This window comes from Haemaphysalis longicornis, unplaced genomic scaffold, assembly GCF_048455015.1.
Source record: "Haemaphysalis longicornis isolate Haplotype H1 unplaced genomic scaffold, Haemaphysalis longicornis Haplotype H1 scaffold_4, whole genome shotgun sequence".
Lineage (NCBI taxonomy): Eukaryota > Metazoa > Arthropoda > Arachnida > Ixodida > Ixodidae > Haemaphysalis > Haemaphysalis longicornis.
In genome coordinates this window covers 12,222,758-12,243,613 of record NW_027526361.1, presented here as the reverse complement: position 1 = coordinate 12,243,613, position 20,856 = coordinate 12,222,758, and the positions used below count along the sequence as shown (strand labels likewise).

General features: G+C 50.4%; 1 long non-coding RNA gene across 1 annotated transcript; it reads left to right on the top strand.

Moving 5' to 3' along the window:
* Positions 1–14,481: 14,481 nt before the first annotated feature.
* LOC144178259 (uncharacterized) lies at positions 14,482–20,856 on the top strand. Its single transcript, XR_013323982.1, has 2 exons — positions 14,482–14,666; positions 18,961–20,856. It is a non-coding gene; the product is annotated as an uncharacterized LOC144178259 (long non-coding RNA).

The window sequence follows — 20,856 nt, the reverse complement described above, 5'->3', positions numbered from 1 at the left end:
TTATCTTTCTATCTCTTCCTCCCCCTCCGTACAAAGGAAATCCTAACCGCGAGCTAGACAAGGAGATCCAACTGTACGAGCTACGAGAGGCAATAGCAGACAGCAAGCGGAACAGTGTCCCGGGCCCAGACCAAATTACAAACAAGCTTATTGCCAACCTAGATGACCCCACCATGGAAACCCTGCTTAGGCATTTTAACTCCTTCTGGATGAAAGGAAAACTCCCGGATCAATGGAAGATGGCTGAAGTTCGCTTCATCCCGAAGCCGGGCAAATCGCCACACATTGAGAACCTGCGAGCGATATCGCTAAAATCCTGTATTGGCAAAATTATGTAAAGAATTATAGTGAAAAGGCTGCAAAACCACCTTTACGCAACACAACAAATTCCGGACACAATGTTTGGCTCCAGGAAGCATCTCGGGACACAAGACGTGCTCATCCAACTGAAGGAGGAGGTCCTCGTCCCTGCCACGCGTCACTCCCCTAGGGCTATCCTCGCTCTGGACTTGAAAGGAGCCTTCGATAACGTGGCACACGAGGCGATCCTTAGAAACTTGGCCAAAACAGGATGCGGGGAAAGGACCTAGAACTACATTGTTGATTTTCTTTCCAACCGCAGAACCATACTCAAGATCGGGGCGTCACCTCTAATCCCATCATTCTCGGGAGTAGAGGGACTCCCCAAGGCTCAGTCCTCTCCCCATTACTCTTCAACATCGCGCTCCTAGATCTCCCAGAGCGGCTGAGAAGAATACCAAACTTAAGCCATGCCCTGTACACGGACGACGTGACCATGTGGACGGGCCCCGATTCCCTAGGAGGGTTGCAGGACACACTCCAGCTCGCCGCCGACGCTGTGAATGAGTACGCAAATAGATGTGGGCTGTCGTGCTCGCCACAGAAGTCTGAGCTTCTCGTGGTGAGGAGACGCCGAAAAAATAAGGGTGTCGACAACATCCGGGGGAGGCGCAGGGCATCCCTCGCTAAACGCTCCGTGCTTCTATCCCAAAAGAAAGAAAAAATGTCGCGGGACACTTTGTGTGTAACAGGATTGGGAGGCAGCATAATCCTGGAGACAAAAAAGAATTTAGCAAGAAAAACGCATTTAATCAGTTACGATTTCTCCGAAAAAGAGAGGTGGAAAGACCTAGCCCTGGCAATATTCTTTTGAATATCATCAACTAACTCGGGCCACATGTCTGGAGAAAAACCTTCTTCGGTAAATTTGACGCCGAGTATCTTCAGGCCTCGAACTAATTTTAAGTTATGGATGGGGGCGAGTGTAGCGTTTCCCAGAGGGAGGGCAGCACTTTTTGTGACATTTAATTCGGCACCTGAAAGTCAAGCATAAGACTCGAAGTCCCCTAAAACAGCCGTGAGGCTATCAGTGTCCCGGATAAAAATAGTCACGTCATCTGCGTACGCACTTTAACTGAGCCTTGTCCGGGCAGGGGGAGACCCCTAATTTTGGAATTATCAACGAGTCTTCTGATGAAGGGGTCTAGACACAAGACAAAAACACCCCCACTGCGCATGCTCGGCTTGATGAACGCCTGGTGGTGTCTTACTCTTCTATGGCTCCTGGAGCGAGTGTTGCCGGTGTCTTCCTGGGCCGGTACGAGACGAGCACGCTTCCCCTTTAAGGGCTCCTGGAGCGACAGTGTTGCCGGTGTCTTCCTGGTCCGGCAGGAGACGAGCACACTTCACGTGCCCTCGACGTTTCATCGTCGTCGGCAGCGGCGTGCGTCGGAGAGTCTCGGCGGGCCGTGATTGCAAGCAGCCCACAACCATCCGGGGAACGTGCATCGACCTCATCTTCAGGAACTTTAGGGTTCCTCCACTACAACAGCCCTTGACCTTACATTTCACAGACCATAAGGCGGTCATAATCAAAGCGGAACGCCAACCACAGCTCGACGTCACCTACGTTGAACATGATGATGATAATGCTTAAATAAAGGCAAACTCATACCGCGTACAACGTCTCTCTCTCTCTCTCTGCCTTTCCACTCTAACACCCCCCCCCCATCCCCCTCCAATAAAATTACACCATCTTCCCGTAGGGGAACCCCGAGCAGTATGCGATACAGCCATGGGGTCAACGCAATTTGGTTCGGTTTCATTTATGACTACCCTTCTTTATCTGTCACTTCCCTGGACATTTCTGAATTGTTGCAAATCTCGCACCCTCCGGATCAAAGCGTGGAGGCCGCGAGAAGTTTTGCCAAACCATGGGTTTATTTCAGCACAGCTGTATACCTGTACCCTCTAATGGTTTAATCTCTGTGGGCAAAAACGCCAAGGCCTAAGACGCCGAGCGCATGCTTCAGGCTAATCAGACATACAGCGTAGAGCTCAGAACTCGTTTAATGAAACCACAAAATAAGCATGGAAACCATATTACGGCTGATTAGGCGCCTGTGAACAAAGGCCCCCCTCCGTGTGTTCCTAGTAAAGATTATGTTTGCAGATTATCTTTGAAGGCTAGGCAGGAGTAGTGTCACTAAACAGAGCAGTTCTTGCCGAAGACGCCGAGCGAATACGTCAGGCTAGGCAGGACCAGCATTTGTCGCCAGAGAAGCCGAGCGCAGTGTCAGTAGATAAGGTATTCGAGTACCGCCACTGAGCCACGCAAGTCAGCAACGGCGGCCATTTTGGCGTTTATCAGTGTTGGGAGATTGCCGCATCTACGGCCTCGAGCGGGTCGTTTGTTAACAACACTATCGAAGATGCAGCAAAGCGGCATGTTTGGACACACTTCTACTGCTGGAATGATGTTACCTTTGATTCGCATTCGGAGCGACGTCAGTCGCTCGCAGGCGCATAGGAGGGATGACAAGCTATAAGCCTACCAGACTTAACCGACTAAAACGCATAAACAACAAATGGCGGCGCTCATGAACCGTCGCAGTGTAAACAAATGTCACGCAATGCGAACTGACCAAAGATCATGGCGGCGGCACCGAACAATGGGAGAAAAGAGTGCCGATACTCTGTACCCTGCTCTAGAGTCTAGTGATACTAGCCGAGCGCAAGCGACAAGCACGCCGAGACGACGAGAAACATTTCATGCCCTCCTCCAACACCATTTGTAGTGGTTTACAACATCTTTGCTGGACGTCCACTTTCGCAGATCGGGATAGCGACCAATTTTTTGCAGTCAAATTTCATAGCGCTTGACTGAAAGCGTAAAGCCTAAATGGCAATATATATGAGCGAATACGTGTTTTATTAGGGGTAGGTCAATCCCAGCCGGAAAAAAAACCCATTGGAGGACCAATTGGAGCTGCCGAAAAAGTTACTGGACCAATTCGAATCAATTGCATGGAACCAGGAGGTGTTTTTCGGCTGGGATCTGCATAAAGGGGGCAGTTAATTTCTGTGGATGGGCAATGCGAGCAAGGGCTTGCAAGCGATCAGTTGTATCCACGAAGACACTTAACAGCGCATTCAAGGTCGAATGCATAGCTGTGCGCATGGACAAACGCATAAGGCTAGGGTGCAGCCAAGCATGGCAGTTGGTGGGCCATTCAGTGGGGACGGCAAAATATTCCTTGCACATGTAGCTTACTTAAAGTTTATTCAAATTGAGCGTTGGACGTCTATGGCCAGAGCCATGTGGAAAGTAAGGAAACAGCAGATATATGAAAGCATGGTGGAAAAATAAGCTGCGTGCAAGTTGAAGGATCTGCAACTGTGGAAAGGAGTGCGTGCCCACGGATCCTCTCATGGGACCGTGGACAGGAAGTTTTCAGGATGGTATTACAGTCAACTTCGGTTAATTCGAAGTCCGTGGGGACTGCAAAACACTTCGAATTTCCAATTAAGCAAAAATGATAATTAACAGCATTGTTACTAGTCTGCAATACGTCATTCCCTTTGTGATTTCGTTCATGAACTGGAGTTTCATCGCCAAGTCAAGAGTACGACACAGGTTGCCATGAAGTTCAGGCTTATTGCTAAAATTAAAGCCTGAAGCACCACAAGCTGCAGTGCTATACGCAAGAAATGTTGACGACCTCAAAAGAGACAGTTGCGGACGTTGATGCAACTCTCAAATGGCCTGTCACTTAACAACTGTGCGTTGCCTCAGTTGCGGTGGCGCCGACAGCGCTGTTTCATGCTTGGAAATTTTGAATTTTATCAAGAAATGACAGTACCTTGACGCTTTTAAAGCTGAGGTTTTTACCTCTGCCCCCTAAGGGTTCTGTCGCGACCGTTGGTGTCAACAGAAAACTTCCGCGAACAAATAAAAGAAGTTACTAGTACCGCCAGGAACCTGGCGCCGTTCAGGAACCCGGTACCTCGCAGAAATTCGTTCCAGGAACCTGGAACGAATAGCGAAACGGAGAGACAGCCCGTTGTCTTACCAATTGAGCTACGAGCCCACGCGGAGACGGGGGAGGCAGACGGTGCACTCACCGAGCTCATCTGCGGGTTTACCCCCTGCGTTCTGGCTAAATGCCACGTGATAGCGTTACGCAACCTCTCGCGCCGTTGTGCGCTCCGCCCACCGCGCGTGTAGCGGCCGTGTGCGCGCCTTGCGCATGCGCTAGGAATTAGTAAAAAATTAAGGATGCTCACACCAACGCCGTCTAACACCGAGTTTGAGCTTCCTTTCATTTTATAAAAAAAGACCACTCATGTGCTTCACCAATACAACTCAACCAACCACCATTCATGGATCATGCATTGATTTGACCTTAGTCAGGAATATCTCTTTGAAGTACATAATAGAGGGTGTGGTTAAGTGAATTTCACTTGTCTCTGGTTTCACTCTTTGTAGAGCCACGTGTGTGAATTGAAGTGACGTCGCATGGATAATCATTGTGCGTGTCGTTTGCAGCTCCTTTTACCAACCACCTTCAAAGGATGGATTGGCGCGCATTTTTAATTCGAAGTAACTTACAATTACGCGATTTAATAGGTTTTAGCTTCAAATTTCGAGCAACTCCTTTAAACCGAATGTGAAGTTGCCGTGTACCGGAACATCACTTCTAATTACCCGCCGCGGTGACTCAGTGGCTAAGGCGTTGCGCTGCTGAGCACGAGGTCGCGGGTTCGATTCCCGGCCCCGGCGGCCGCTTTTCTGATGGAGGCGAAAAGCAAAAACGCCCGTGCGTACGAGATTTCGGCGCACGTAAAGATCCCCAGGTGGCCAAAATTAATCCGGAGCCCTCCACTACGGCGCGCCTCATCGCCTGCGTTGCGTCGGCGCGTTAAGCCCTACAATCAATCAATCAACATCACTTCTAATTAACTGAAAATTCCAACCAAGCGATCTCGAATTATCGAGAGTCAACTGTAATAGAATACTGATCAATGTGGGTCCACTTGTTTCTTCGTTTTGATTACAGTGGAGGGCACAGTTGAGAGCAGTATTAACCGAAACACTGGCATTAAATGCCATAACCTTATTACTCATTTCACTTTACTTCACCTATAATTATTTTTGCATCGCAAGCTATGCACAAATTATAAGCGCCTTTGATGTATGCCCTCACCATTGCGATCCGCCATTTTGCAATCCCACTGCAGAAACAAATATACTAACTCGGAAAATAAAATACGGAATCATCCTGAAGTATTTTAAATTGAACAAGTTTCTAGCCTTGGCTTTTATTTTTTCGTTTTTTCGTTCTTCCTTCTATGCTTTTCCTTTTTCTCTGTTGTAGTGGGGGCGCCCCACCCAAATTGAACTGAAATCCTGCGCACTCCTCTCAAGTGAAGATCGAAGCAAGGTTCGCGTTGAAATTAACGTTTATTAGAGCGGACTTGTGCTCCAAAATACGCAAGAAAATATTTGCACAAGCGACAAAGCAGCAGTCAAACAAGTGGCGTGCGCAGGCCAACGTCGGCACGAATCGAATGCCGCGGCGTTTACTCTGCACGCATTCATATCGTTCATATCGGAACGCTCTCCCGTCCAGAAGGTTCAGATTATGGGGTTTAACGCGCCGAAGCTACTGCTAGGCTACGAGGCGCGCCGTAGTGGAGGGCCCCGGATTAATTTTGGCCACCTGGGGATCTTCAGCGTGCGCCGAAATGTGCCTTCCAGAACCACTGAGAACACTGTCGATCAGACTCAAGCAGTCTGGGTTATTGGCGGCAGGAGGGTCCCCGTTCCTTGCTAAACAATTTTTCCTGGCGCGGCATACTACAACGGGAGCAAACGGTCAATAAAAAAAAAATACGGGAGAAAACGGTGGCTGCACTCGAAACACAGGATAAGATAACAGGCGCGTCCACAGCCTGGTAGCAAAGCAGGAACAAAACGAATCCCAAGGTACGAGTTTGACACTAGTACGTGTCAGCGGCACCACCCCCTTACAACAGCGTATCGCTCCGATGCAAAAAAAAAAAAAAAAAAAAACCTTAGGTTTAACATTTCTAAACTGCATATATCACGATCACGGTGCAAGAATGGGGAAACGTCCGGACCATTGCGGCTGGCGCGGGCAAGCGACCAGATAATGGGTCCATTCGGTTCAGCCTGCACCTCTTGGTACCAGTTCACAGCGGTGCAAAGCGGGTTTCGCCATCCTGAATAATCGGTGGAACCAGACCTGCACTTTTAAGAGCGAATGCTCTTTATAAGCGACCCCAAAACCATCCACCGCCGGCGTCGGCGGCGGCGTCCGCAGTGCTCTTTAAAGAAAAAACAGCATCCGGCGCCAGGTTTCGATCCGAGGACATTGCGGGCCGCAGCGCGACGCGCTACCGACCAAGCCACAGACGCGACGGTGATATCAGTGTTAGACGCGCCTTATATCTTTAACGCATTCAAACTACGTCGTCAGCGGCGTGCGTTGGCGACTCAGCGGCGTTATAGCGGCTTGATAACTGCGTGGTGTACACGTGATACTACAAACCCGATGGAAGAGATGGAAGAGAAGGCGGCGAGGGGGTGGGCTGCGGGGGCCGAGCGCAAGCGCCGCAAGCGGGCCGACAACCGTGCATTCTCACTTTCACATTCTCCCCCTCGGGGAAATGCGGGGGAATTTTTTTTAAAGCAAAGCTTTACTACTTTCGTCTAGCGGTTTTGACGCGGATGCGCAAATTCACCTTTTGACACATGCATTGAAGCGCATCGCGTGATTCGCCAGGCCCGCTTTTCCCGTTTTCAGTCGTTCTGCTCAACTGATCAGCTGAACGGCGCGCTGTCGCGGGCGCTCAGCTGATCGGCAGCCGACCAACTTCGCCGCTTCCCACGCATGCGCCGCTGGGTCGTCTCGGGCTAAGTGACTCATCTTGCGCCCGCCGAAGAGGAGCACCGCATTCTCCGCGAATGAAAGCGAGGCGGGCCTCCTTCTGTGAGCATGGCACGGGGCCGAACGGCGTTGAGCCGTGGTCTGCAACACAGCTACATCAAAAGTTAACCAAGCGAAACCAAGACTTAAACAGACGGAGCCAAGCTTTTGCTTTGCATATCCAAGGTTAGCTGAGCTAAGCCTGAGCCATTTTTTAGCCTGCTTCTGCACCGCCCTCGGCAGGGAGAGCGCCACCGGTGAATCGAACGGCGCAGTTCAGGTGCCGCGAGCTGCACCAATGAAACGAACGGCGAAGTGTTGCATCGCCTGAACTGGTTCACGTGGTGCAGTTGAAACGAATGGACCCAATTGAAAGCCAACACGGACTACATACCTCGGTAGCTGCGACGGCGGAGGAGCGGCATCTGATGCACGAGCTCCGGCCAAAATTCATTCCGGGGCTGTTCACTGAAATACCGATCGTTGCCGGGCCACGCAGTTCATTCTCCCGCTACAGATGCCGCTAGCGTGACCTTGGCCAAGCGCTTGTGACGTTATCCGGCCGCTCGAGGAAGCACCATTTACCTTCCTGTCTTGTTGCTCCGTGATCACGATTAAAAGCAAAGACTGCGGGATTCATTTTGCTCATGCTTTGTTACCTGCGCGTGGCCACGCCCCGTTATCTTATCCTGCGCTTCGAGTGCAGCCCCCGCTTATCATTTTGCTTTATGCCGCGCCGGGCACAATCTTGTTTAATAACAGAAGGGTACCATTTCGTCGTCACTAACCTAGACTGGAGTTGGCGCAATTAAGGAGCTGGGACGTAGCACATCGTCCATGCAGCCTGATGACTCCTTTCCTAATGGGCGAGGAGCTGGCGAAAGGAGGGCGTAAGACAGATCGCACAGATCTAGACTATCTTGCACCGGAGATTGTCGTACAAACATCCGGTACACGAAGACCGAGAAAGGCATGGAGCGAGGTCAGTACCCGGATTGGTGGAGAACTCCCTTGACGAGTCGGGAATACTATTGATGGTCGGGGCCCGCTGAAAGCGCAGGTGGTGAGACCGGGTGTAATGGGACGGAGAGGGGGGGGGGAGGCCAGAGTCACCACCCGCTGTCTCCGATGGTCTCTGTCTCTGATGGTCGGAGCCTGTCCCCGATGGTTGGAGCCAGAGGCTAGCGGCAACCTGGTTGCAGGGGCCGTAAAATATTGGCATAGTCTGCATCACATTCTCAGGTGGCAGATCAGGCCTAAAACAAAGTCAGACTTCGATGGATCAGTTAAAAAAAAAAAACGCTGTCCCCATTTCCGTTCGCACCCCCACAACCCCTTCCCGTCTTCCCCTATCCATCTCTCACAATCCAACCCCTCCCACTACTTCCCAGGGGAGATCAGGGTGGTCTTCCCGGGCCCACTCTCCTGGCTGTGGTATCTCCACCCTTGGGCGGTCTAAACTTTCATTTGCCGTTTGGGCGATCCGCTTATTTTAAAATTTGGTTAAGCCGGGGATACGAATTTTGTTTGCTTTTATTTAACAAGCTTCATTACATCATTGTTCGTGTTGGTAGACAATGTTTTCGATCTAATAAGGTGATCTGGAAACGGGAACGTTTCGAGATACAGGCTTGCAGAGAAAACGCTGAAGTTTTCGATTCGCCGACGTTCGGCTGTGCATTTCACTCTAATTGTGGACTGCTTCTTGTGTTTTCTGCTTATTTGTCGTGGGGTACAAGGCCGCTCCAGTAAAGGTTAATGTCAACATAAACCAATTTCTTCGTTCTTCACTGCGTAATTACATCTGGTAGGGGTGCGGGGTACATGCACCCTAAATCTCCTTCCAGTCTTTAGGCAAGTTCAACTTGTGCCACCTGCCGACAGCAAGGTCTTCAACCTGAATTTTGACTACCGCCTGGTAAACCGAAGAGGAGGAGGAGGAATAAACGTCCCTATGAAGAAGTTCGCCTTGGGGAAGAGTCCTTATTCCAGGACCCCTTGAGACCGTCCGGCTTCTTGGGCTCTCTTCACCAGCCAAAGCTGGTCATCAGGGTCCGAGCTGGACAGTGCTCTCTCCCAGTGCTCAGGGGAGGGGAAGGGCAGAGGGGGTAGGTCAGGGTTTTTATCACAGCCCCACACAATGTGGTAAAGCGTGCCCGGAGCCTCACAGAAGCGGCATTGCGAGGAGTAGAGGGTGGGAGCCAGAATGTGGGCTCTAGTTGGGTGGGGAAAGGTATTGGTTTGGATACCTCGAAGGTGGTGTTCTTGTTCTTTGGTTAGATTTTTGTGTGGAGCAGGGTACATGGTTCGCTGCAGGCGGTAGTGCTGCGTGATTTTCTTGTAGGACAAAAGGGGACAGTCCCGCCGCTGCTCGCCGAACTCCTGACTAGCCCGGTGTGTCAGATCGCGGGCATGCTGATGGGCAGCTTCGTTGCCAGGCACGTCGGCATGGGCGGGAGCCCAAATAATCCTTACGCGGTGTTGTGGAGGATTCTGCAGCAGAATTTGTGTGGCGGGGGGTGAGACGAAGCCGCTGGAGAAAGTTCTGCATGCTTGTTGGCAGTCCGTAATAATGATCTCTGCAGGGGTTTGAGCAATTGCTAGGGCTATGGCCGCTTCTTCTGCCTGTTGTGCATGGGTGGTAAGAATTGATACACTTGTGAGGAGGGCTTGAGCTGTAGTCACAACAGCAGTCATAGCTCTCCTCCCGGGATAGGAGGCTGCGTCTGTGTATACTGTGGTGGCGTTTTGGCCGTACCGTTTGAAGATAGCTTTAGCTCTCGCGTCTCTGCGATCCTGATGGTGCTTTGGATGCATGTTCCGGGGTAGTGGGGCCACATCAATGAATTGGCGGATCTCATGCGGAAGGTTAGTCGAATCGGCCTGGGGATGTTGAAGCGGTGAGCGCAGGCACAGCTGGTTCAGAATTGTCCTGCCGGTGGAGGTGGAGCTCAGACGTAATAATTGATTCATATGGTGAGCTTCGAGGAGTTCATCCAAGGTATTATAAACTCCCAAGTGTAGGAGTTTCTGTGTCGAGGTGCTGACAGGTAGTCCCAACGCCAGTTTGTACGCCTTGCGTATGATAGTTTCTACCCTGTCTTTTTCAGCCTTCGACAGCACAGCGTAGGGGAGGGCATAAGTAACCCTAGAGATTACAAAGGCTTCGACAAGTCTTAGCACATCCGCCTCTCTCATACCTCTCGTTTTTGTGCTGACCCTGCGGATCATGTGGGAGACTTGCTCCGTGGTGTGCTTAAGTCGGTCTAGCAGTTTGGTGTTGGAGCGATCCGCTTGTAGAAGCATGCCTAAGATTCTCACCTGCTGAGTTGGAACAATAGGGTGGCCATCCACTTCTAAGGAGATGGTTGGCGACCCGGGAGGGAGTTTTTTACGTGGTGAGACGATAAGCAGCTCAGATTTTTGCGGCGCACACGCTAGACCACATTGTCGTGCATATTCACTGACAATGTCGGCCGCCTGTTGTAGGTTGGTCTCCATTTCCCCCATTGACCCATGAAGAGTTGCCGGCACCATGAGCGACGCAGCCCCCATGACTAACTATAGCACCTCCGGAACTCCGTGATTCTTCAGCAACATCGGGATCTACCATATTCCGTGGATCACCCTCGGACGGTTCTAAAGAGTGGTTGGAACAACTATAGCGTGTATGAATGTTCAACCACTGGGATGATGACGAAGCACTTAAACAATCGTTCTTTTTAACAGCCTTGACCGCAGTCTATGCTGGTATCGTGTCAAGCTCTCTCTGAAGCAGGTTTCTCCCAGGCCATCCCTTGGCCACAAAAACAGACAGGACCTTTCCCTAACCCACTTCTGTATAGCTACTACTACCCCGGGACAGTCAGCGATCTTTGCAAAACATGCGGCCAAAGGGCAGACCTCAAACACATAATATGGGCATGCACAGAAAAGCAAAAAGACACACAAAGAATAAACATCTTTAATGAGGAGCAATGGGAAACGGCGCTGCTCTGCTCCGAAGAACTATACAGCAACTACTGATCCAAGAGGCTGAAGAAGCCGCCAGGGGTCAAGGACTCCTGGACTCGCTTTCTGTAAAAAAAAAAAATAAATAAAGTTGTTTCTCTCTCTCTCTCTCTCTCCCGCGTGCAGAATGCAGTTCCCAGTATAGAAAAAAAAATGAAAAAGTGGCTGTGGCCTAGCTCAGCAAATCTTAGATATGCAAAGCGGAAGCCCGACTTAGTCTGGTTAAGTCTTGGTTTAACTTGGCTAACGTTTCATTTAGCCGTAATTAATATACTGCTCGTCCAAAGCCTGCATTTGTCTGTGGTTGTGACCCCGCTCCCGGTGTTTTCCGAGCCGAATGGCTCACCGGGTGATATCCGCGGGAGGGCCAGATGCCGCTGCCGACGGTGGTTCAAAGCCTCCAGCTCCCGCACAGCGTTGAGAGAACACGGCCCGGCCTCGCTGTCATTCATGTCCAAGCTCGCATGCAAGTGGCGGGTCACGTGGTCAGGCGCGAACTAGCTGCGGAAAGCGCATGCGCCAAGCCGGCAGCGGCGGGAAGCGGATAACGCAGCCGTCGGCAGAGCTCCGCCCGGCGAGTCACATGATGAGTTGCCAAGGGCATAGAGTTGCATACAATAGCTCTATGGCCAAGGGTACGGCGCAGCTGCGGTCAAATGAACGTCAAATTTACCGCGACGGCGATATCGCTCGACGAGATTACTAAAGTTTTGCTCTAAAAGGTCCCAGGACCTTAGTATTTTGATACTGCCCCTGAGAAAGTGTCTTCCTAGCAATGCATCTGTGTTTAGAGGCGAAACCGACTGTAAGGGGATCGGTGTAAGCTTGGTCTTTGTAAGCTGGCTTTCCTACATTCTGTGTTGCACAGTGAAGCATGGCCATCTACGGTGGGAGTATGGGGACAGAAAACGGCTGGAGTATCTCGGAACAAATGATACGACTATTAGCCGCTAAGACGACTCCAACGTTGCGCATCACAGCTTCGCTGGTCATCCTTCTTCACAGAGTGGAAGGGCCCTGACTTTTTTTGCTTCGAAAACAATGCTGGTATTTGGTTCGAGAACCATAAGCGTAATCTGATGACCTGGGCAATATTCAACCGAGTTTTTCAAAACAAAAAGTTCGTAGCACTTTTGTTAATAGTTTATTATCGTATTTTTGCTATAGTCGAGTGACAATAAAATCATCGGTAGTTCTACAGCGGCCAGCGGTCGTTGCCGCTTTGAACCGTTGGCGAGACTCGCCCTGGCTTTTGTAATCTGCATCCTTCGTGCCGCGCCCACTGCGCGTCTGTGTATTCTCCGATGGAGCGGATAGAGTTGCTGCAGCGTCGAATCCCTTTCCTTCCCTGCATGCCTTCACGTCGTAAGTTTAAAATAATGGATGAATACAGAAGGAGTGCTGGGGTATGCAGAGTTTTGAAAGATCGTGCGTGATGACTGAAGTATAAGAAAAAACGCTTGATTTTGTGAGCAGGAAAGTCCTCATTTTTTCTTCAATTGTAGTGTGTTATACCCAGAAGTGCACACAGCGATCACTTTTGAGGACATCAGCGCTATATATTCAGGGCAAAAGTCATGTTCCTGGTATGCTTGTTTAGTTGTAAGAAGTGACGGACATTTCATTTTATTGGTCGCACTGAGTTTATTCAAGCAATAGTCTGACCATTTGGAAGTAGTCTAAAAGCAGTAATATTGGAACAGTCCACCAAAACACGTGCTGATCGAGAATCAACAAGATATAATTTTTAGACAGTATAGTTACAATAATAACGTTCATTTTTATCTATAAACCATTACATATGAAGGAATCTCGGGAGAAAGCTGCCGTTAGGCAGTATCATATCAAGCTGACTACAGCCCCTGTTGAGGCAGCCGGATAAAGTGGGATCAACATTGTCTGTCAACAAAAATTTTATCGTTCTTTCAGCTGTTAGATTATTTTCGCAGTATTCCTCAACCATTATTCGGATGTTGTTTTTGCTGAGTCACCCCGCGTCCCCGTCGCGCGTTTTGCTGGAATCAACCTCATGTGAACCGTGTAACAGTTTGGCAGCAGACTGTCAGTGAAGTTTCACCGAAAGTGTCATTGTAGTGTAATATCGGTGGTCTTTCCACATCCTTTTGTTAGCCAACTGTCGACAGTTATACCGATAGTAAGTCTACCATCGATAGTATCACTAGTTCTGCAGAGTTTTGCACCACTAGCATGACGTCGTCAAGCACAGCATTATCTCGTTCCTGCTTGTAGTTGCAGCCGGTCCAAACTTTGGTCGCGTTACCTCTTTTAGGACTTAGTTTTGTTTGCGCCAGTTTGTGTCCGAATCGGTCAATTAAATTTATCTGCACCGGGAAAGCAAGTTTGGGAAACTTTTTATAATTCCAATTATATATTACCAAAAAATGCAGTGTAGCAGCGATTTAAAAGAGACCCTCAAGGATGAAGCACTGTGTGGCATTAAAAAAAAAAAACGTTTAGATCAATGTATTTTCTGTCGCGCAATTATTGTGCATCAAGCAACTTGAGGGGTCTTATCAATAGTGAACCATCGCTCAGGATCCGGTTTACGTACGCTGATTACTCTTCTCAGCGGATGTTCCTTGCACACGAAGCAAAGCGCCGTTAAAAATGCTTTTTCGAAGTTTTCTTTGTATCACATGTTGAAAGTGACAATAAAAAAAAAGTTATCTTGTGGGTCGCTTAGGCTACGTTAAGACTACCGACGCAAAAGCCATAGTGGGATCTATGGACGTAAATAAACGGCGTGTCACGCAGTTCGGTTGGCTGAGACGTGAAATGACGTCATTCTTTAAAGTTATTACGACAGTAGCGGTAACAGTCTAAAACCCGGCCTTATACACGCGCACTTTTGCTGGAAACCGCACTTGGCAATAAGCCCCCTTCTGCGCAGTGGGGCATCACGAACGAAACTGCATATCTTCGCTCGAGCTGTCAGGTGGCGGACATTGCTGCTCCGGATTGATGAAATTCTTTCTGTGGGATTAATAAATTAGCGGTCCATCCCAGCAGTTGTGGCTGACTTCCCTCCGTCGTGCGGTGTCCCATTTCGTCGACGGATCGTAGTGCACGATGTGTCGGCGCAGGAAGAGTGGCCAGCAGAGCATCGAACTGACGAGAAAACAATGGCGGTCGGCCGCCAGCTGTGTCGCGCCTTGCTCTGCACGCAATCGCGCGGCTGTGTTTGCAGCGCTTCCCTCCCTCGCCGCGCGCGTGTCTGATAAAGATACGCCGCAGGTGCGAAACGCGAGCGTGCGCTGTATTTTCTCCACGTACGCGACGCTCGCGAACCGCGTTACCGTTGGCTGCACCCGACGGAAAGCATGGCTCCGAACGCGAGCTAGACCGCACCAGAAGCCCGATAATGGCTGCTACCAGTGACTGGTAAGTCCACGTTCTTGCTTGCCCTGAAGATGAGTGTCCTTTGGAGGTCGCCGGGTCCCGAGAGATCGCTAGACGCGATGGCGGACAAATATGCTGCAGGCTCTTATCCGCACCGCTCGCTTTCTACGCCAGTACTGAAATTATTTTAGACTGCCGAATTTTCTCGTCATTGTCTCGTCACTGTCTGTCGGCTGCTGTGTCATTAAGAGCTGATTCATCATCGTGCCAAGGATCGTCTGAGCAATGTCGTATTTATTTATTGATTTATTTACCTTCATGGTCAATAGAGGCAGGGGTTTATCCAGGATTTCGATTTGGGGGGGGGGGATCGAAATCCTTCCGGGGTGGTGGGGAGGTGTATAAATTTCTGAATAGAGGGGAGTGGTTAGAGAGAAACGCAAAAAAAAAATACAAACGAAAACCACACAGTAGTGAGTCCACAATCTTAGCATAAGCTCGTGAAACTAGACACCAGGATGCACTTGTTATGCGGTACCTTTACGAGTATTATATACCAACTCTGACGAAGGCGTGAATTTGCCTAACTCGTTTAAAGTAAACTAGAATTTCCGTGCCTTGAAATGAGTACGCATTTCATCTTCCACAGCGCTTGAATGTTTATTTATACCTACGCATAAGAGGATTTCGTGCGGGATAAAGAAATGGCCTTGTTCGAATTTTAATGGAAACTGTCAGCGGAGATTGACACCAGGAGGTTCATTGCGCAAGAAAGGGGCCTAGAGACAATAATCTGTCTAGCCCCATAATAGGGAAATGTCGAACCGTCAGTGGCATTGTCACGGTAGCTGCCGAGCAGGAAGTTGACCCTCGCGAGAAATACCACATGTCCCTGCACTCCCCGCCGCGCGCATGCCCGTCGGGAGAAAACACGGAAGCGCTCGGTCGTACGGCGGGGGCATGAACACAGCGCGTACGAAGCTGGACATCGCACTTGAAAGTGGTCGGACAATAGGCGATTGTAATGTCACGTTTTGGGGTGTGTCCGCGGGAAGAGTGAATCCTTCGCCGATAACCCGTGACGGAAAGTGTTGGTCTTTAAAGTTCAGCTTACGCCGGCAGCAGGGGTCGCGAGTTGCCAACAAGACAACTTTATGACAGGTTACGCGAAATTGAAGAGCGCTGCCAGATTATATCTGAGGAGGAACACGATTAATTATAACGCGCTCGCTGGCTACGTCACAAGAATGCAACGAACTAGAGAAAAATACAAATCTTCGCATATTTTCACTGCTGTAAATACACGCAGAACATAAATGCCCACTATATTACACTTTAGAACGCTAACGGAAGGCAGGAACATTTTCTTCGCAAGTAACCCTTAGAGCTATGCTTGCAAACGTATTTGAAAGTCAGTTACCCTACACGAGAGATGATGGCCGTGGCGACTTAAACTATGTTAAGACTACCGACGTAACAGCCATATCGTGAGCTATGGACGTAAAAAAACGGCGTGTCACGGAGTTTGGTTGGCTGAAACGTAAATTTACGTCATTCTTTAGATATTACGACAGTTGCAACAACAGTCTGAACCCGTCCTTAGTTCGGCGACAGTTGCGTTCGCTGACGTCGGCGCGGTGACAGCGAAGAATCTCCGGGGGGGGGGGGGGGGGGGGGGGGCGGGGGGGAGGGGGGGGGGGGCTGGTGCCGGTGTCCTGATAGGTCAACTAGCGGGACCCTTAGAAGCAGACGTGGACGTCCACCCTTCTGCAGGACCGATGAGCGGACTACTGACCAGACGACTCCCATTCTACCCTCCGTCCCCCGCTGGTTCCTCCCCCCCCCCCCCCATGCATGCTGCGTCTTGTCCCCGACCGGCAGTGTCCACGTGATCGGCGGCCTGCTGTGCACGTGTCTTCGGCGTGTCCTTGAAGCTTGCGTGGTTCGAATGTTAACATGATCGTCTCTTATAAGGGCGAAGAAAACGCTCCCAGCTGTGCTTTTCGTGGTGATTTATTTCTGAGAAGCCTCGTATTTCGGATTGTCAGGAAGCCTGCCGAATGTACCAAGCTGGGCTGGCACCACCCCAGGACATCCCAATCCTACAGCGATTGCCTGAAGACATAGGAGTAGCCATTGTCTGTACTCCTGGCCACTCGGGTCTTGCTGGGAACGAAGAGGCGCACGCTTCCGCCCGAGAACTCCACTCCCGGGCATTTGCATCCTCAACGCAAGTTACCCTGATGGGCACGGAGAGTGGAGCTATCCACCTGGCACCCCTCGACAACAGCTACAGCTCACTCTTGTAGCATTACACCCACACGAGAAGAACATATCCTCAGCCCCACCACGCGTTATCTAACCACGAGGCATATATCTACCGCAGGCTGCAAACTGACACATTTTACAATCACACCATCCACGTACACACATCTCCATCCACATACCCCTACCACTGCCCGCACTGCGACAGTCCTCTCTCAACCTATCACCTCGTCTACTCCTGCCCACGCAACCCTGACCCCGTCCACTCCCCTTCCCCTGAGCAGTGGGAGTCTGCGCTGATTAGCTCGGCACCGGAGCGCCAAAAAGCCCTGGTGCAACGAACCCTGGGATCAGCTAAGGCTCGCGGCCTCCTGGACATAGGAAGCTGACCATCACCCCTCACTCCCATCCCTTTGCTCAATAAATGTTTACTCCTCCACCTCCTCCTCCTACTCCTCCTCCTCTTCGTATTTGACCTTGAGCGGCACATGTGGGGCTGTGTAGCGCTGTGGCTTTTTTACCCTGTTTGTTTTGTTTCTTTCTTTCCGGATTTCGGCTCCTTTCCACCTTCGCCTTTTTTGGTAATGCTTTGCTGTCCTGGCTTCGCTACCGCTTTCGGTCGTGCATCGCACCACCTGTCGCCCCATTTCACTAGATAATAACGATAACCGCGCGAATAGTCAGCTCTTCAAATAGAATAAATAGGAATACTTGATGTAAAGATGCTTCGAATATCGAATATATCGCTATTACCAAGTAATATTGGGAAACCTTTAAAAATTTGGCGTAAAGAAGTAATTAATACGAGAAAATTGTGCTCCTCGTGGAGTTTGTGGTCCTCTTTTGCTCGTCCTGTTTCCTAATGTAAACTGCGCACCTTGTCTAAAACAAAATGCGAAGTGTACATGCGCCCTCCTCAATACGCTGCTCAGGACATTCCTAGGGAAGGATGTATCCCTTCACGAGTAGAAGAGTGGAGGGGCTTTGATCCGGCTGCTCGTGAGAGCGGGCTTCTCCGCCGTCAACTCACTTGTCTTACGGGCGAATCAGCTTAGATCCTACTTCTCCAAGATGGTTTCACTCCTTACTGAGCAGATACTACAGGAGGAGCCATTGAGTATTGTTCAAAACATGCCAGTTTCTAAACTCCGCCTTAAAATATGGCGCCCCTGTACACCCCCTTTTCGTCGATGGTTTGTAAATGCGGCGCGGAGTCAGTCGGTGAAGATATAAACGTGCAAGAGATGAAAAAAAAAAAAAAACGAAAATTTGCGCAGAATTTTGTGAACGTTATGAGCCTTCTATTAGCACTAAACAAACTGGCCGTCTTCATTTTCAACAATTTTAGGCGATTGAGACAGACACACACATTCACGTACGCACACACGCAAGCACACGTACATACACACTACACGCGATGATTGCGCCACCGTATTTACCGCGTTTCCGGTGGAATCCTCCCGGTTGACTATTATTTGCTTTAAGGTGCGTCTTCCTCGTTCGCTTATTGGCACAAGGATGACTTCCTTTCAGTCGAGGCTCGTGGAAATAAAATCGCGGCTGTCATATCGTCATCATCACCAGCAGCATCACAATCATCATCATCATATTTACTCCCACTGCAGGGAAGTTGCCTCTCCCATAAATCTCTAATTATCCCGATCCTGTGCTAACTGCAACCAATTTATCCCCACAAACTTACTGATCTCATCTGCCCATCAAATCTTCTGCCGCCCCCTGGCACACTTGCCTTCTCTGGGGATACACTCTGTTCTTGCCTTCGCATTACATGCCCTGCCCACGCCCATTTCTTCTTCATTTCTACTAATATGTCCTTAACACGCGTTTGTTCCCTGACCCACTCCGCTCTCTTCTTGCCCCTAATGTTACACCTATCACCTTCCGTTCCATTTCTCGTTGAAGTTAAACCGTTTTTGTGAGCCTCCAAGTTTCTGCCCCGTAAATGAGTACCGGTAAGATGCAGCTGTCATATGATAGAATTTGCCAAACGATTCAAATAATCACGATGCGCACGGACTTAACCGCAAGGTGGTTCGGGCCCACTGCGCAGGTGGCACTTCGACTCCCGGCTCGCGTTCCTGGCGCTGGCCGTGAGTGCCGCGGTCGGGTGCGTGCTGTTCATCTCGTGGAAGGTGGCCCAGATGGTGCGCATCGCGCGCAAGCGCCAGCTGCTGGCCCGCCACATCCAGGACGGCTACGTGTTCCTGGGTGAGACCAGCGTCGTGCCGCCCGAGTACTGCTGCCCGGAGGAGGACGACGCCCGACACTACCGGCTCCTCGAGGCCGCACAAGAACTGTAGCCTCTTCCTTCTCTCCCGTCCCTGGTCTCGCGGCCCCTTCGTCTGCGGCTGCCGTTCAAGATCGCGAAGAAACTTGCGACGGGTAGTGGAATGTAAGGCGCCCAACTAGAACGAACGACAACACTCAAGAGACCACTGGCACAAATCTGCATACAGCCCAGCCGCAGTGCATAGTATCCACTGGTGGTTGGCATTAGAAAGGTGGTTGGGTGGCCGCGTTTTCCCGTACAAAGAAGTCAACAGCTGCTCGTTCTTTGAATTGGCAACGAATTGGCAATGAATTGGCTGCTCGTTCTTTGAATTGGACATGGGAGACATCAGCTCATTTTTTACTGGGGCAGTTTCGGATACTAGAAGCGGCTCTGAGACGACTCCCCCTCTACCAGGCGCCCCCGAAAGTAGTACAACCTGGTCTAAATTCGCGCCATCCCCATTCTCCTCCTTGCCATGTTCGACAGTATCCATCGCACCATGCAGACCCAAAAAGTTAACTTGACTTCTCTGCACAAGGGCCACTAGAGGTGCATCTGTAACCGTCGTCCAATGAAAGCGCCCACATAGTAGAACATTCGGGAAAGGACACTGTATTCGACGCTGTAACGTGGACAGCGCTTACTTCCAGCAATGTTCGAAAAGGGCAGTGCCTAGAAAATAAAATAATTTTTGTGCCCGGAACGCCACTTTCCTTTTGTACAGTGCGGTCCACTGCTAAAGGGAACCGGCGACGCCGAGAAGTGCGAGAATCGGAGACAGCCGGCACATGCGCACTGACCACACGAGGCTTCTCCCGCCTCGTGTGGCCAGTGCGCATGTGCCGGCTGTCTCCGATTCTCGCCACTTCTCGGCGCCGGCGCTTCGCGGAGCGCAGCGGCCACGCACTTGCCGGTTCCCTTTAGCAGTGGACCGCACTGTACTTGTCTGCAATCCTTGATTATCGGCTGGCTCTGCGGCGAGGAGTCAGGGCTGCACGCCACGCGTGCACCCAAGTGGCACGGTACGAGCGATACCTTCATGCTACTTCACAACGGTCGGGAAGCCGCGATTAGAGCGCGGCTGATGTGTTGGCGCTATGCGATTACGCGCGACACTTGTCTTTACTGTGCGTTCTAAACTGACAACTCGCTAGCTTACGGACTAAAGTCAAAAACAGCAATTTTTGCAATTTGTACGGCGGCGACGCCTAGTTGCTAAACATAACTGCTAGTTTGAACTTCGCAATCAGCTCATAAATTTAATGCAGAGGGGATCAGGGGAGAGCGAGAGACGATGGAAGCCGACTGCCGTACGCGCAGGACCGCTGCAGAGTTCCAGAAACAGAGAGATGTCAACATTCTTAGACTTGGACGAATGAAGTGAAAATGGCGAGCTTTTCCAACGCTTCAGGATCCCTCGGGTGATCGTATTTGCGCCTGGAGGCAGGTGTCCTGAATGTCGCACTTTGAAAATTTTCTAGGCTTTTCTGGACAGCACCGACCTAGCGTCTCTACTTTAGCAGCTCCATACCACCCCTACACCGCCTTTTCCCTCTCTTTCTCTACCTTTCTCCTGCCGTCTTTCTTCTTGTTGTGTAATTTTTTTCGCTTGTCTCAACATCCCCACCTACATCTTCTTCAGGAATCAAAAACGTTTCGTGATATCCTTACTTT